The sequence below is a fragment of the Megalopta genalis genome, chromosome 2 (assembly GCF_051020955.1).
Source record: "Megalopta genalis isolate 19385.01 chromosome 2, iyMegGena1_principal, whole genome shotgun sequence".
In the NCBI taxonomy this organism is placed as follows: domain Eukaryota; kingdom Metazoa; phylum Arthropoda; class Insecta; order Hymenoptera; family Halictidae; genus Megalopta; species Megalopta genalis.
In genome coordinates this window covers 15516847-15531260 of record NC_135014.1, presented here as the reverse complement: position 1 = coordinate 15531260, position 14414 = coordinate 15516847, and the positions used below count along the sequence as shown (strand labels likewise).

Genomic DNA, 14414 nt, shown 5'->3' with positions numbered 1-14414 from the left:
ATAATCAGATTACTTTTTGCTTAACATCGATTACCATCTATTAGATAGTACAATGTGCGTGGAGAAGATGTAATAATTTGTTGAAATGGATCGAAATTGCACTTTTGCTACTGTTAAAAGAAAAAGTTGATGAAGAAAGTCTGTTGAGAATTTTGACAAAAGCAAAAAGAGAGAATATTGAAGTTGTATACAAAAAGCGTAATGTAGAGGGTTATTGCAGCATTTAAATAAGAAAACATTTACTGAAAATTGAGGAGACACGTAGGCAGTTTTTTAGATTGGGTAAAGAACAAGTAAACTTTATCTTAAGTCTTACTATTATCTTTTCGCTTACATTTCTAATAATCCTTTGTACTAAGGCATTTTTCGCTGCTTCTTTATCGTTGATCATTTCCTACGATGCACCTTTACTCTATGCTTTATTTTCACTGATTTTAATAACTCTACATCGATAACCATATTTTGATTGACTTTATTGAGATCTTTCGCCATTCTTATTAGAGCGCGTGCTTGAATTCTATCGTTTCTTACGGGAGAGTCTTCGTAGTTCCAGTAAGTTCAAAATAAAAAAAACATGGAACCGGTCGTTTCAACCCGTAAGTTTACCGTTAAGAGAAATTAACAAGATTCTGTCATCCTGTATAAAGAATAAGAGAAGAACTTATTTCCGTTTAAATATAACCTTATTTTACCGATATGCATATCCAGTAAGCGATAATAGCACTCAGACCCAGTTCAGTTTTCAAGCATCGATCACTCAAAAACTAGCAATACTATCGAGACGCAAAAATGTTAGAATACGACTTGAACATTCTAGAACATTCTCCCCTTTATTAGAACTCGGTATCTCACTTCTAAGTCTATTGAATTAATTATTTTATTCTTCTCATGCCAGTATCACTTCTCCGAAAAGTAATGTGGGACATTTCGACCCGGTGTGACAGCGAAGGGTTGAAATAGAAAGGTTAAAAATGTACAGCCTCGAAGCAGTGCGTTTCCTTGGCCGAGCCGGAGACATGAAAAGCGGGTAATCCTTGCTGAAAGGGTTACGACGCGGATAAAGTTAGCGTCAAGTGGAAAGTGGAATGACGCAAACAAAGTCAGACATCTCGTTGGACAGCATAGAAACGGCAGCGAGAATGCATTCAACCGGCAGACGGCAGTCGGTCATCAACAGGCGTACTAGAGACAAAGTTAGAAGTTGCGGGTAGTGCACAGTGACGCTTTGTGCCGTGTGTAATACAGAAAATTTGTCGCCGAGTTAAGCGCCGCGTCGTCGCTGCGACGTTACGCGTTCCAAGCTTGACTAGCTTTCGAGGACGTTAACGCATAATAATTTCAGGCTCAACCATTTGCGCCGGGAGCCTCTCACAGAGAGAACCCGTTTACACAACTCACGCCGGCATCTCCTCTCGTGTCGCTCTGTATCCGAGCGTAAAGGGTTAAGATATCCGTTCCAAAGTTTCTACGGTCGAGCAAGAATACCGCGAAATATGGCTTCCGGTGGCCGGGGAACGTTACGTCAGCTGTAATAGTAATTTCTACTGTGGTGACGCTCCGCGATGAAAACCCACTGTACAATTGTTTGGTTACATGAACGAGTTTTTAAAGCGTTTCGATAAGTCAAAGGATATCGTGCGGAGAGCGAAAAGCTAGTTCATTTCTTGAGAAATCAAATTTCTCATATCGATGTTTAACGAATGTACACCCTCGCCCGTAATTATGTGAACACTGGTCATTTTTAATGAATCAGTGATATACAGTATGAATTAATGCTATATGACGATGCTCACAAAAGTGTTATATTTACACTTTCCAAAATGTAATAACATTTTTAAAAGTCAATTAAATGACTTGAATTCTTTTCAGACGATAGAGGGACTTGTCTAAAATGCCTTTTTTTAATTTTGCTATTATTTGGGTTGACAGAAAAAATAAGAAACTCTGGTTTTTTAACTTTTTTATCTGAGTCTATAACAAATATTTAAAAAATGCCTTTCATATATCCTTTTTGGTTAAAATCATGATAAAGCTGCGATTTTTTGTCATCCTTAGCTTATACTGAAAATTTTAGGTAGGTATGCTGAAAATTTTATCGGTATCAGTTGACGTTGTTATAAATTAAGGATGACAAAAACCTTTGAACAGAATATTTTTCTCCTCATGACATATTTTCTATCATACGAAATAAGCATTATATTTAAGATGGTCAAGTTTGGTGAAATACCCGGTATATTGCTGCTGTTATATGGAAGCTTGAAGCGTCTAGTACCATTGTCCTGTCCGTTATTCTGGCTAGGCAACGTGAAACGTTCAAAATTGTCCTGTCAAACGAATATATTCCGCAATCAATCCATCTACTATAAAATGTCCAGAGATAAGCATGCATTATTGCGATCGGTGCGCGCCGCTCGAATATTTCAAATATTGCGAAATAAATTTTTAATCACGCAATACATTCATTCCATAATCGATCGTGGACGCTTTAAACAATCAATAGCATTCCATATAAAATGCAGTATAAAATATTAACGAGCAAATACAGTTGCCTCGAAAAGTATTCGAACAGAAAATGTTCGATCTCGATATTTCCAGGATGAAAATGGATAACTGATGAATTTTAAAAATTGCTCGATTGCTTTCCACGCTATTGTCGTGGAAAGAATCAGGATGGAAATGTTACAGAGTTCATTTTCCAAGCGGATATTTTCCTCGCGTTTTCGGAGCGGCGAACTTCGCGCGCGTCGCGTCGCGACAGACATGAAATAAGAGATCATCCGTGGAATGGCCCGAAAGCAGCCGGCTCGCGGACAAACATCGTTCGCTAAGTCGGCGCTAAGTATTATTTAGCGTCAACGGGCAGCGGCTAGTCGATTTAATTTATTCACTAGAGAGAACGACAGAGCGGGGGCGGCAGCTCGCAGAAATACACGCGTATCCACGAGTAGGAGGACCGTTTACGAGCGAGACACGTCTCGACGGCACCTTTGGAGGCGTTCCAAAACTTTTTCGACCCGTCCACCGAATCTTTCCGAGCGTCTTTCCTTGTTTTCCGTTTTCGAGGCTGAGTGTTCCTCGGATCGCCCAAAGTGGAGAAAGTCTCGCGATAGTCTTGACCTCTGTAGGCTTTTAAAGAGGAATGCGCGTTTCCGACTGACAAGGATTGTCGGAAAGATCCTAAGAAAGATCGCTGTAGGCATAGGTAACGTTGTTTTTATAGCCTTCTGTGTTTCACTCTGTCATTTTTGCTGCAAAATTAGGAGATACGTTCTCTAGTAATATTTATGTATTCATTTATTTATTTATTAACGAGTGCAAGCCTCTGGTAAAAGAAGAAACTTAATGCTAAGTATGATAAATCTCGCAATGACGCAAAATGCATAACAAGGTTATTTCTAAAACGTGCAAATATAATAGAAAAATCAAACAGATCTGTAAGGTTATTAACATTCATGGGATTGAATCGGTCGTAAAATGTTCTATGAAACAACAAGAAACAGTTTTGGCATACTTCGCTCAGATACATGCGACTTCTTTTGGTCGGCACTAAGGGGGTTAAGCTGATATCGTCGTTCACCTTGAAATAATCGAACGAGTGAAGGCACTGCGGGTCCGTACCGACCCGGAGCAGTCTCGTGAGCCGTCGGTACTTGAAACTTTAATTGTACAACGATTATTAAAAGTTGGGAAGCATTTTGTGGAAAGCAGACGTAGCCGTAAGGTCTGGAGCCTTTATGAAGTCTTCGGAGTTTAAACAGAGGTAGCGAAATCGCGTGTTCGCTATTCCCCGCGGCTGTTACGCTCCAGGGTCCCCGACGAATAACCGAAAAACTCTGGCAGGCGTCTACGGCGTAGACCCAACGTCCGCCGCGTTTAAATTATTAACGATATCGGGAGCCGCGAAACGCGTACGCGGCCCCGCGAATTTTATTTCGAGCCCCCGTGCGCCTCTCTTTCTCTCTCTCTGTTCCGCCCTCTCCGTTCTCTCTTTTTCCGCGGCTCGTACAGGGGGTGCGGTTCACGGAAAAAAAGCGGCTGACGGGCGTCGACGGCCTCGGCATTTGGCACCAGTCAGAATCTCGCATTTACGGTATTAGTTTTTGCAGGAGGAGATGGATGCGATCTGAACCGAACAGATTGCCGTTCGTTCCACGGTAATTATGCAAATGGTGTATCGATTGCCGGTTAAAAGCGCGAGCAAAAATAACGCGGATCGCGGGACGATCGGCTCTGGACAGCGCAGCTCCGCCGTTAAACGGGAAAAAATGTTTTGAAACGACCTCCTGGGGATCGGATCATCGGGCTGACTGCGCCAGATGACGCGCCCGCGCGCCGATATTCCGGATATAATGCATCCGAGCCGCCTGTTTTCCCGTCTCCCCTTTCACTCGACGCACCACCCACGCGATCGAAACTGTTCCTCCAAGTCGCGCGGTTCTTCCATTTGCCTCCACGCTTCGCAATTTATCGCGACTCTTCCTCGACTCTTCTTCGAACACGGGACCATCCGCTGTAAAATGCAAACCCGACCGGGCCGTAAAATATACGAATGTAATCATTAGACAGTCGATCTTCGCGCGTTTATAGCATGCGAAAAATTGAAAAATACGATCATTATTTTATGTTTACCACTAGGAATCTCCTGGCTGGCAATTGAAGTCTTCTCTCCGTTCTAACTTTCGTGAAATCATTTTTGATAATCCAAGTTTGCATGAAGATTCATATACGTAAACGCGTGCATATGAAAACGTGTGGGTCGTTCGGAATGTTGTTTCTTTCACGAGAAAAGGAGAGACGATGTTTTAGCGCGTAGAGTAAAAGCACACTTTTCGAGAGTTTTCTGGTAGCTTTGAAATCTTATGCTCGTAGAAGTTCTGCTTCTTGTTGGCAAAATACTGGATCAAGAGCTTTTTTAACAACCTTACAAAACGGAATTTTTATGAAAAACGAAATAATTTTCCGAGCGATCCAAATAGTATCGATCCAATTGTAACTGCAATTCGCGTATTTTGTTCAATCAAATTCCATTCAAATATTTTTCTAACGACACTAAACGGCCGCAATTTTTCAACTTCAAACAGCGAGCATGATTAACATGATGAACATTCTATGTACATAATATTGTTACTATATCCATCGAAAGCCTGCTAGTAGAATTTTCAATTATTATGTTACACTGAAAGAAATCTGACCGATTTTCTTTTACACTATAGTTCCAAATTATAGAAATTCGGTAATTATAAAATTGTTGCCGAGAAATAATATGCTAACAAAAATCCATACTACGTTACCTGCATTTTCATTATTTCTAGTCAACAAAGGTAATTTCGTTTCCTTGCTCTGATTATTGCAAAATAATCTCCGAAAAATTCATTCATTCTTTTGTGCTAAAACCCTTTGGTATAAGAGAAGGAATACGTAGGGAAAACAAAATAAAAATTATACGAAAGAAGATATAATATTATCGCTTATAAAGGTTAGTAAAATGATTATTGTACAATATGCTGCGACGTTGGATTTAAACTTCCTAGGGTTTCTTCAATTAGTGCAGCCGGTTATTGTGAAGTGACGAGTTGCTGTGCCTTTGTTATTTTTTCGGACATAATTAACTTGATATTTATATAGCGTTATATTTTTATTAAAAAAATAAACAAAATAAAAGAATAAAGAAATTTAATATCACTTATCCGATAAATGCGATGTTAATTATACCCGAAAACAAACCTAAGACGCATCAATTGGTCACTCCACTACCCTTTGTCTGTTTTCGCGTGAAGCAAGATGTCAGAAAAATCTACGGTCTAACATCAAGTTCGAGAAAATAAGATTCCAATTGACCGACGAACATCCCCATAAGAAAGCCGAATGTTTAATCCAGGCTCCCCATAGTAGGCAAATAACAGTCGAGTTATCCCCATTCTTTCCCATGTGTCCCCTTTTCTTCCGAGATTAGCCTCGGCAATCGGCGCTCGCGCAATGGAGCCATTCGAAGAAACAAATAAATATAATTGTCCGTCAAGCACAGGAACAAGGCACTCCGCGACACCCTCGTCGCTCGGTCCTCGGCGGATCGAAGGGGTGAAAAAGGTAGGCTCAGCCTACGCAATCAAACAACGATCACGCCCCTTAATGACCGAGTGACTGCTGTTACTCCTTCGTTCGCTCTGGGGGTGGTTCGCGCGGCGTGGGGTCGAAACAGCTGCGAGTGACAGAGGCCTCGAAACCACCCCGAGCACACCCCCGCTCGCGCGTTCTCTACATATCTCGTCCCGGTTCTGTGGGCTACTTTGTCTCGCTCCCGTCGCGGCCCTTTCTCTGTTCGTCTTTCGGCGTTGTCGGAGCAGCGGCGAGCACCCTCGCTCGCCGACACCCTATACATAATTACTGCGACTACCGACACGTCTCACCCTCGCGGCAGAAATTTGCATTATCGAGCCGTCCCGCGTGCTCGCGCGAACACCCGACCCCGGGCCTCTCCGCGCTGCGATTATTAAGGAATCAATCACGCCCCGGGTTTTCGGCGAGCTGTCGTCGAGCGGCGTGTCGCGGATTACGGGACTCCGCGTTATACGCTTTCATGCGATTTTATAACGATGTTTTGTCGCCTGCGATTGGGGCTGATCTCCCTGCGACGCCTCGATGATCGACGGCTGATCGGGATCGCCCTTTCACGAGCGGATGCTGATCCTAACATGACGCGTCATTCACCGCGGCGAATGCGTGCTTCGGAAGATTCGACGGTAATTTCAAATTTCAGACACGGTTCTGAAGCATTGGGAACTACTGCATGGTGATCGTTATTCGGCGATTCGATATTTCACGGATTAATTAGTGATGATCAAATTGCGGACTTCTCTGCGAAATGGAAATTGTCTGATATATTTGTTTGTATTTTATTATGCTACTGAATCCCTGATGGGGTTATATTATCAACATATATATACGAACAAGATAATAATTAAAAGTATTAAATAATATAATAATAATTCTGTATATATAATAATTATAGTCACATAGTCATAATATAATGATTATAGTCAAGTGCGTATATTTGGGTTCAAAGACCCACTGAGTATTCACAGCAATGCAATGAGCGGCTTTTAGTCGTATCTGTAACAATATCAAGAAGTTCGAAACAAAATATCTGCGTTCTTACATTTTTTATATTTCTTTGTTTACTGTATTTAATGTTACTTGCCCATTCTTGTCATAAATGCGTGAAGCAGTTTATTTATTAGTCACGAACGTTGCGACTGATTCTATTCCAAATATACCTCACCCACTCTGATTTTTAACTCTGTATGAACAAAGATTTTTTAAACAATCCAAAATGTGTTCCTCAGATAATTAGATTATGTATCAAATATTTAAGTAATAGGAAAAGTAAATATCTTGATTTTTTAGGTTGTTATGTACGTCATCAAATTATTAATGATGTCGTGCCGATATCGTCAGTACTGTCACGAAAATATTGGGACACTTTTTAACGCGGAATAAATTTAAAACATTGGACCAAATAATCTGAATATTTTTCAATGTTTGAGGGTCTAGTTCGCTAATCAATAACCAAAAACATTTTTGCAAAAATTAATATTCCTTGAAGTGGCAAAAAAATGAAGAACTTATATTTTCTAACCTTTTATCCGAGTGAATAATTAAACTTTAAACATTGCATTTTGTAGATCCCGAAATTTTATCGATTAACGTTGTTACGAGCTGTAAACAATTAAGAACTGTGAAAATAGCAGGTTTTCATTGCTTCGGTAGACCGGTATCTCAATGTTTTCGTGACCGACTGTATCCACAAAGTCGCTTATTTACCTCTCTACTGTATCGATTATTTCACCACAGATTCGATAAAAGTGGACAAATGGAATGATAAAAAAAATGAGGAACAGATAAGAGTTACGATAGACTTCTGTCAGAACGAAGTAAACCTAAACTGTATTAAAGACCAAATAGAATAATGTTAAAGGAAACCGCGAGTCTTTAGAGGTGTTACAAGGTGAGATATTTTTGTGCAAGTTCCGCCTCTCTCCTCTCCGGGACGTCTTTGAAGGTGAGCTCGCGGAAGCTCGCAACGGAGACTGCAGGATACCTTTGTCGAACGCGATTGCGCAAAGACAATGGTAGTTATGGAAATTGTCCGTGTGATCGCATTATCTAACTACTGCCTTCCTCTCCGCTATCCTCGCCACTTCCGAAAATTACTCGAAGCGGCCCTGTTATCTCGATATATGTCCTCGATTTTCTGGCTTCGCTCTAAGAACATCCGCCGGCTGCTTCCGCGAGGATTTAACCGGCGACGACCGCCATTTACCCCGTACCCCCTCTGAGGAACGTTAACTCTCGCGAGCTCCGGATTCCTCCGTCTAACGCGGAATCGGTTAACTCGTTTCCGGTACTGTGGAAAATTTCATCGGTGTCGTACGTCTTCGGGTCTGTGAACTTTCTGCGTCGCCGGGAATTGGAAACGTTCTTCGGTGCCTGTGCTGTGATTCGTTGGTAGCGCATTCCTCGTTGGCACTGCAGATCTTTCTGCGATTCTTTATGTGTTTCTTATAAATTCTCATTCTAATGTAACTCTTCTAATAAGCTTTAGATGAAAATTTATTTAAACGCTGCTTTATTCGAATGCACCGCTCTTAATGCAGCACAAAAATTGTTGTAGAATATCGTAATATCATATTATGTGTTTTACTTCTTTCTTCTTTCTTTATTTATTTCTTTATTTCTTTGTATATCTTTTTGTTTCTTTTGCACACTGTGTCGCGAAGGGTTTTTCCTGCTAATAACAATAAACTATTATTATTATTACTGTTATTAAAATGACGTAACAATATCTTTGTTTACTTTTCTAATGTTCCTACTGTTTTATTGTTTATGTAGTTATTTCTGTTAGAAATGCATAAAATTCACGGTCTAGGTATAAAATGTAATAAAGTATATCGTCGGGAATCACGATATTATCTGTCCAAATCGATTCATTTAATCGTTAAATTATTTGAAGCTGCAAATTGATGATTTTATAAAATGTTTAAAGTGTCGTAAGCGAATGCATATAAGCGACAATCTATGTTTCATGAAACTGCATAGGCCGATATTGATTCAATGGAACGCATCACGAGTACCGAACACAATCGACCACTTGCACGTTTCTAAATCGGGACAAACTTTCACTTCGATGTGACAAGTATTTTACAATAGCGACATGACGTCGTTTCCGACGATCACGAGCGAGGATCGCCGGCCAATGGGCATCGATCGAAGGGGTGAGTTACAGGCGCAGCCCTTTTGCTCGCACGGAATCGAATTAAAACGAAATAATAATGTTTCCCGCGTTCGTTACGAACATTGTGAGCACGACATCTGTCGCTCGATGGGGGTCCGGTCAGCGTCGATGTGCGCCCATAGATTAGACGCCTACGTCGCGGTGGCAAGCGCTCTCCCACCCCATGGCGTCGCGATACCGTGAATGCTACGCGGTGGCACCGTAGGGGAGCGGGGGCTCGGACGAAATGAAACTGATATGTATGGAAATCACTCGCATCTCTATGTATGAGCCGGAAACGTTACGTTACCGTATATAATACACGATTTTATATGTTTACACGCGCATGTGTATAAATCCCCCACCAGCCACGGTTCCGTGCTCGCATCCGGCGTCGAGGCTTTAATCGATCAATAGAATCGACTGGCTTTTCACGTTTCCCTCAGAACCAGCACGTTCCGACGATCGAACCGTTTCAAAGAATCTGGGTCCATCCTGTCCCGCTTCCTCCCCTCCGCCGCCGCTTTCTATCGCATCAACAGGCTTTTTCATTGATCAAATTCGGATAGCGCGTGGCTGATAATGGATTCGCCGGCAGGTCGAACGGCACGACGGTCTGCTGCCTCGACGCTGCTGCCGATATCGAACAACTTCTGATCGCCTATGAGTCGAAAAGCTTTTTTCGAAGTCACTTTAGTTTGGAAAATAGCGCGACACTTCGATTATCCGATTTTTGGTACGTGCTTCGTCGTTTCAGTCGCTCCTGTTGGAATATCGATGGTTCTTCATTGGACATAACGTAATATGCCTCGTTGATTCCTCTTTTTTAAAAAGACTGGTACGCCATGATCGTAGTCAATGGTCAAAGAAGATCAAATCCTGCTGAATATCCTCGGCCTCCTCCTCTTCTTGGCAGATTTTCTGGGAATCTTCAGGAAACGGCAGACTAGTATTCTTTTTAAAACGTTAACAAATTTGCCTTCCATCGTAGAAAAATTGGGATCTGTAAGATTTAATTACTAGACTGCGGATCCTAAGACACAGATTTTAAATGAAAATAAATTGTTTGTTTTTATTAACATTTTTATAAGTTGGATACAGTGTAACTATATTACCTTACTTAAACGTCTGCACAATTATACAGATTTCAGCTACCCATTTTTGCCATAAACGCATAAAACCCGCAATCTATTAATCACTTACGAGAGCAACAGATTCACAATTTTTTAGTCCCTTCTTTCCGAAACATCTTTGCAAAATCGACGAAGAAACGCGGTATTTTTTTTACAGTGTTCTTTAGCGAAGGGAATTAACGGTCGGGGATTAGGATGAGCATCTGCTCGACATTCATTCGCGAGTTGAAATAGGTTGAGCGAAATTCCTGAAACGAATATTATTATCATTGGCGAGGAGATATGTACAATTAGAGACGATTCATCGTACGAAGCAGAGACGAACGAGCAGAGGAAATAATTTAGCGGCTTTGATGGCTCTTAATATGTCCTAAAGGGCCGGCTTAAAAAGAGGATTACTGGACGGAAGAGCGCGGAGGGGCCGACGCGCGACGGTGCGCCGTTGCTTATATCACTTAATTGCGCGTACCACCGCGTTTAAAGGGAGTCTTTGACGAGGTCGATAATTACTGTGTGGGTGAGCATGGCGTGTGTACACCGTAGCGGCGCGGCGCGGCGTCCGCCACGACGACGACACGATTTCGAGCATTCAAGCGTCGTTACTTTGATTATTTCCTAGGCTGTCGGGCGCCCGCGGCTAATTTCACGTTCGTTAGTTGCCAAAGCACCGAGAGTAACGGCAAAGTTATTTACCGTCCCGACGGTAAGGGCACTGGAACATATGCGATACGTTACGTACGCTCGATTTACGAAATTGTTTCGGCTCTTTTTTCGCTACGGTCGCAGCTCGCGCATCCCCCGCGCCCCTCCGGCCGACCCCGACCATCGATTTTCCCGCCGTTGAAAAAATGTATACACTCAGGAAATTGGAGCGCCGAGCTTTTCTAGGATAGCTCGGCTACATTTTCCACTGTTGCCGGCCGATCGACATTATCCTTTTTCGGCTTCTATCGGGCGTAAAACCGCGGACGATATTTAATTCGGTTGCACAGGATTTGTCTACGATGCGCATCAAATTTTTACTCTTCGCGATCCTGCTGCGGGATGGCCAATTCCTGCGGCATTGCGCTTGTTTCCGGGCATAATATACGTTTGAATTTATCGAATACGATATATTACATCTTTTTACTCTTTGATTTTGTTTGTTTTTTAATAAAAAAAATGTTCTATTCCTTTATTCTGTTTATTTGCAACTGTTGTATTTTGCGAGCAAAGCGACGACGGTTTCACTCGCGTTCAAGAAACAAGTTTGTTCGCTTCGATGATCTGCAAGTCCAGATAAAATTGAATTACCGTTGATCGCGCAAGAGCTAATTGCCAGATATTTTCCGAAAGTTGCAGTATCGTTGGCCAATTGCTAGTTACGCCTCTCGAAACATTGTATGTAAACGAAGTCCGCGGGCAGTGAATTGTAAATGTAAGATTACGCTGCTCCGAAACCGCTAATCTCCCTTGACCCGGATCATTATATTGCCCATTATGCTCCTTGATCAACTTCCTGGATCGTTGCGAACATAATGTTCGCGTCGCGGACGGAGGTCGCGGATTTTCAGACGATTTTCTCGGGATCGTAAAGAGTCACGCTCTCTCGTAAGTGGCTTCTTTCATTACGCCGCGCTGTGGTTAAAATGCATTCGCAGCGCAGTTCGGTAATTCGGTCACCGTATCCAGATAAGCAACAATTGTTGCAGTAAGGGGGCCACCATCGTTTCCTCGGATATACCGTTCTCCCTGGATCGACGGATACGAGTGATCGCGAGCCAGTTTCTGAACGCCGGTGTTCGCGTGGAACGGTCGCGTCGCGTCGAAATGTAAACGAGATTTTACTCCGTGGATCGTTTGCGTAATGCGTCACGAACCACTTATCGGCTTCGGGTGTTGAAACGTCGATAGCGAACGTCTTGTTCCCAACGTTTGTACGAGTATTATCATTTTTAGAGAAGCGTGCACCGTGGCGACGCGATATAAAGTTACACGAACGGGAAAATGGATTGAAAACAGCCGGAACGTTTCCAAAGAAAAGAAACTACGATAAATTGTTTCGATAACGCGGACGTAACAAGTTCCAGGACTTTAACATGATGATTTCAACTGTTTAAAAAATTCTTCACGTCGTTCATTTTGCAACTATGGTGGTGGAGCCGGTTACCGTGCGGTGACCAATTGCTGAAGCTTCAGTTCGTTAAGTCACTTTATTTTTACCGAAAAGAACATATTAAATGTTTGTATTCTTTTCTTTCATTTATTTCGGAAATTTGTTGATTCAGAAATATACAAAAATTTAATATGTCTTATTTGATAAATATAGAGTTACTTATATCCGTTAATTATTGATCACCCAACAGTAATCGGCTCCGCTAGCCTAGTGTTCCAGAAAGAAACTTTTACAAATATTCTTTTGAAGATAATCCATCCATTAACTCGTTTATTAGACAATCGAAAATAGGCGCTGAATTGAAGTGTGCATTCGGATTACAGCTTTCCGAAGGAAATATTTATTTTTTATTTACGTTATATTATTACGTTATATTTTATTATACTTTTGACTCGTATTATTTTTTATTCGCGTTAAATACATACTTCAAAGTGCATTACGTTATCCAGAAACGTCAATCCCCCCCCCCCCTCCCCATTGAAACAGTATTATGAATATTATAGTATATTAAAATTATTAATTATATTGAATATTATAGTATATTATAATATTATTATATATTATTATTATAGTATTATTATGAATATTCAACAATAACACTTTTCGGTTGTAATAAAATCGATGATAATCTCATACCATTTGAAAAGCGTTCCATGGCGTACTAGCGTCATCGATCGTCCGAAGATTCTGCGAACGCGTGAGCGTTACAGTTCCGCGGGATCGCGTCGCGGAACAACGCGGCGGGCACGTATCGAGTCGACGGCTTCGGAAAAAAGCGCGAGTTCAGCTCTCGTCTGCGTTTCTTTGGCCGCGGGACGAAAACACGGTCGAACACAGCGGCGCCGGAAATAATCAGCCGGCCGATTTATGAGAGTTCAAAACGGTGGACGCGAACGGAATTCGTGAAAACGCGAAAGGCGGGCTTCCCGCGGGCCGTTTGCATCGCGGCACGTGCGACGCGGCCAGAAATCGGCGGAATTGTCGGGCGGACAAAAGATCCGCGGCGCAAGAATCCATGGCGGTGGTGTGGCCGCTGGAATGGTTAATGGCCAGGCGCGGCGATGGTTACGGGTGATTTGTGCACGATTGTTCGTCGGTCTCGGGGCTCGTAGAACCCGCGTGATCGTCGGTTACCGACGCGGGCACCGCGTGCATCCTGCTTCGCTGCGGTCTCGCCGGCCGCTCGATAAATCGATACCCACCCGCGAAGGTCAAATTTGCTTAGTAAATATTTTCGAAATCCGTCGGTTTTAATGTCTCTGTCGCCTCGGCCCGCTAACGGCGTTTCCGCTGGACCTACACCGCCCGCAAAACAAATCGTCGTTTTGCTGCCGCGATCGGCCGTTCCCCATCGACCCTTCGCGTCGATCGTTCAACGCGAATCGGCTGGACAAAATTCGTTTCGAACGAAGGAGGCGTGGAACGATTGTTGGAACCTCTGTGCATTAATTTTGGACAGGCTATCCGATTTGATGCAAGTTGGTAAAGTTTGTGCATACAATGGCGGCCGTACATTTAAGGACACTTGAGACGCTTTATTAAAATTGGACTAAATGACTTGAGTTTTTTTTTCTAGATAATAGAGTCTACTAGATGTGTCGATTAGATAATGACTGTAACTTTAGTAGCAAACTGAAAAAGGAAAGTATTATAGTCATTGTCTAACAGGCTTTTTTAAGTGTCCTTAAATATATGGCCGCTACTGTATATTTTCGTGTACAAAATGCGATACATTAAAAAATATTTTAACTTTTTCATCTTGAAAAAGATAGTCAAGGTCAATTTTTCGGTACCTTGCTTACATTGTTATTCACTAAATCGAAGATGTAGGACCGATGTAGCATAAACGTAGCAA

At 42.1% G+C, this 14414-nt stretch overlaps 1 protein-coding gene across 1 annotated transcript in view; it reads left to right on the top strand.

Annotated features, from left to right (window-relative positions):
• pxb (putative Hedgehog signaling attenuator pxb) overlaps positions 1 to 14414 on the top strand; it is a 508778-nt gene that overhangs the window by 11850 nt on the left and 482514 nt on the right. The gene's annotated exons all lie outside the window — the stretch shown is intronic.